Source organism: Petaurus breviceps, unplaced genomic scaffold (genome assembly GCF_028583685.1).
Source record: "Petaurus breviceps papuanus isolate PSGF00001 unplaced genomic scaffold, PetGlider_PUasm1.0 185, whole genome shotgun sequence".
NCBI classification, from domain to species: Eukaryota; Metazoa; Chordata; class Mammalia; order Diprotodontia; family Petauridae; genus Petaurus; species Petaurus breviceps.
In genome coordinates this window covers 37,797,617-37,801,695 of record NW_027185797.1, presented here as the reverse complement: position 1 = coordinate 37,801,695, position 4,079 = coordinate 37,797,617, and positions in this window count along the sequence as shown.

Below are 4,079 nucleotides of genomic sequence, written 5' to 3'. Positions count from 1 at the left end.
TAAAGCCATATACTTTGCCAGAGGGCGAGATCATCCAGAATGCAAAGGATTGTGGATGTGCCAAGCTCAGGGTATGGCCTGCTTGCTGGGCCTTAGCTCTGAGAAACACTTTGACACTCCTAATCCAAAATTCAGAACCTCTCCATCTGGGAGATTCATGCAATCACATCTCACGATTGAGAACATTTGCCTGGTGGTTTGAGTGTAGTTCCACCTTGTGGACAACTCCTGCAATACACTTTCTTAAGGGTTAATTCATCACTGAAGAAAAGCAGTAGTTTGGGCTGCCCACACTTCTGCAGAAGGTCAAGTGTCAAAATGTGGTTCCTATGAAGTGTTCATAGGTGATGCAGCTGCAAAGACACTTTGGCATTTCTACTAATTAATAAAAAGTTCTTTTTCTTCTCTTCCTCCTTTTCTCCCTTTTCCTCTTTCTCCTCCTCCTTCTTCTTTTTCATCAGTGTGAGTAAATTCCAAGGGAGGAACTTTCCCTCCCAAGGCATAATAGGCCATGACAAATTGGACAACTTGGCAGAAACTAGGTAAAGATCAGCACTGAGCACATATTTAGCTCTGGGGAGATTCAATAATATTGGGAGTTCCTATTGTTGAAACCCATTTCCCCATGCAGATTGACAACTCATCTGTAACTTGCTTCCCATTGTCTGGGGCACCATGGGACTGAATGATTTACTTACACACAGTCATGCAGTTAATTTGTAACAATCAGCCGGTCAGTCAATAAGCATATATTCAATGCCTGCTCTAAGCTAAGTGATGTGGATATAAAAAGAGGGAAAAGACAGTCCCTTCTCTCAAGGAGTATCAGAAGGAAGACTTGAACCCAGGGCTTCCTGACTTAAAGGACAGGCCTCTATCTACTCCACAATGCTGATACACACACATACATATATACACATAAACATATATATATATGACATCATAGATTATATATATGTATATATATATATACATAATATCATAAATTCCAAATGGATAAATGATCTAAGTGTATTAAGAGCTATCACTCAAATGTAGTATCAGGGTGTCATTGAGTGGTTTGAAGAGAGATAGAATGGAAATCTCTAGTTTCTTTTCTCCCCACTCTTATCTAAGGGAGACTTTAATTCCTGTCAGAAAGGGAAGCAAAAGGTTGGAGTCAGAGATAATTCTGCTCTCCTCAGAGAGAGGAAGCACTGGTGATATGGTTTGGGGTTGCTGGGGACCCCAAAATATCAAGGTACAGCAGGATCTGCTTGAAAAGAATTGAAGCACTTAAACCATCTTCCAGTCAAAGTGACAAGGTTTATTGTAATGCCAATAGAAGAGGGTGAGATTCTTAGAGAATCTGCAATTTAATGGCAGTGAGACTGATGTTTACATACAAAAAGGACAGTGAAAAAATCTGGATGGGATTAAGGAATGGTAAGTAGTCTGACAAGGGCCAGGTGTAAGTGAAAGGAATATCAAGTAGGCTAATTATTAATCTAGATGAGATTAAGGAATGGTCATCTATGCAAGTAGTCTGGAGTGGGCCAAGAGCTACAGTGAAAGGAATATCAAGTGAGCTAATTAGGCGATCTAGGTGGGTTGGGCTGGGTCAGTTTCCTTGGGTGAAAACCAGTGATCTGGGCTACTGAAATGTATGGAAAATTCAAAGACTGGGTTGCTTTTTTTTTCCTTTTAGGGATCTAGGTCTCATTACCTCTTCACTAGGCTAGAATGATATCTATCTACTCTCTTAAATACTGTTAGTCTAGAGGGTATGATTTTAAGGTTCAAAATAATTTCTGATAATTGTCTGTTAATGGGAGAAGCAGGACCACAAACATTATATCCAAAGCTTGACTTCCTTCCCACTGAATACTAGTTCCACAATGAACATAAATAACCCTTAGCCAAGAATTCCATTTATCCAAATCAGTAACAAAATAGAAGTCCAAGAAAATGTACATAGGAAAATATATACTAGACTATACAAAATGAAGGAACTCTCCCATTGGGAATGAGATTACTCAGTTCAACCAAAGGAGAGTCCAAGATCTCATCCAAAGGAAAATTCTCTGCAGTCTCTACTGTAGTAAACCGGGAATAGAGACATGATGAAGACTATCTGACCCTTTTATTTTACATCTTTCCACAGTTGTTTCCTTTAGCAACCCCAAGTGGAGTTGGCATCATCCATCTTCTCTCTTGAAGCCAGAAGCCAGGAGCTCCCCAAGCCTGAAAATACTTGAAGCTTGAAGAGATCTGAAGAGCTCTCTTCTTTATCACATTCAATAACTCTGCCTTGCCTCTATAGGCATGGGATGTTGATCTACATTGATAAGGAGAGAGTATACTATGCCAGTGGTCTTTGGGACTAGGGTTACATAAATATAAAATCACCCAATGAACAGTTAGAGAAATGATTATTTCTCTCTAAAATTAATGACCATTAACTATTTGGGAGATCCAAGATTTTTTTTCCCTTCCTATTTCCTCACTCTCTACTAGGTCAAATCAGGTTCTGAAGAATGAAGTTGGTAATGAGATTGGATTTTATATTATCATCAATATTGTTCAGACCTCACCCAATTGGGAAAGTTTAGATCTGATCAAAAGGTAAAGAGATGTTTGTCTATGTGAAATCTAGTCCATTACGTTTTAGCCAGAGAGATCTGAGTAAAGGTGAACTCCCTTTGCCTAGCTTGCCCTAGGTGGGGTTGTCTGAGTGGTCAGTCATTCCCCCAGTCATTGGAATAGGTTCAACTCACATTATAATATCAATTATTCTAATTAATTATTAACAAATCAGAGTTGATTGTCACCTGTCAGGAAAACCCACTTTGACAAGGGTATATAAGAGATAATAGGCCACCATGATCCATCTTTGGTTCACGAGAGATGGACAAACAATGCTTTTATTCATTATCTGTTAACCTTAGTTGATAAAATAATTAATTGTTCAGAAATGATGTCTCTCTCAACTTTTCATTTGTCACAGTTTGGTAACCCATGGAATGGACCAGAGCTCTAGACCTGTAATGGTAATATAAAATTTTAAGATCTTCCCTGCCCCTAGGCTAAAGTGCCCCTGGAGCCTGGGGTGGAAGGCTTGTTTTTCAGTAGATACTTTTTTATTGGCCAGTGGGTCAATAAGGTTGTTGCATTCTCTGAGCCAGGAGAAGGCTCTATAAGCCCTGATGTGTAGCTTTGTTTTGGGGCTCACTTTGAGAAGTGCTCTGTGATTTGATCTGGATTCTGGGAAGCTGTTGTTGAGAGAACCCCCTTGGCTTTGAAAAACCCAGATGTTGAAACCCAGATGTTGATTTGGTATGGATGTAATGGTTGGACAGTTTGGAAATCTGTCTACTTGATCTGTTTCTCTGTCTTGATAATTCTGTCTGTATACTCAGAAGTTCAGGGTGCTGACCTCTTTCCCCTGAACGAGGTAAACGATACATATGTTTGACTGATTAAAGTAAGCTTGTTAACCCATTTTGAGTTGCTTTCCTTTATCAAAGCAGATCTAAGAATCTGTGTTGGCAGACACCTTGAGGACCCTTGGGGTGCTTGCTGCTACAAAATGGCGTCATGAACAGGATCTGCAGAGTAAAAGGAAAGTGTGGGGGCTGGGATAATTGTTTGTTTCCCAGTTGTGGTAGCTGTGATTCTGTGGAGCCATGGACCAGGAGAGAAGAATGGCCTGCATGCAGACTTCGCTGAGCTGAGAGCAGGAACGGTGAGCTGCCTGCATCAGGACCTGGGCAGAAGCCAGGAGTGGCTGCCGCCTGCGGGAGGAGAAGGAACCCAGGAGTTTGGAATTCAGCCACGGGAAAAGATAAGAACTGAGCAGCAAAGCAGGGGCACTGAATGTGTTTCCTTGCTGCATCCCACAGTTTGGGACCCAGGGGGAGGATGGACTTGTGACTCTGGTGGGTGGGATGAAGTACCGTGGTACCCCAAGGACCCCACCTTGTTGGTTTTATTGCCCAGCCCCCTCTCTGTACTTGGAAGCAGAGGCTGGAGCTGTGTGAGAGGAAGGACACTCCCCCCCCTCCCCAGGAGAACTTTGTTTGGACTCTTGTTTTGAATTA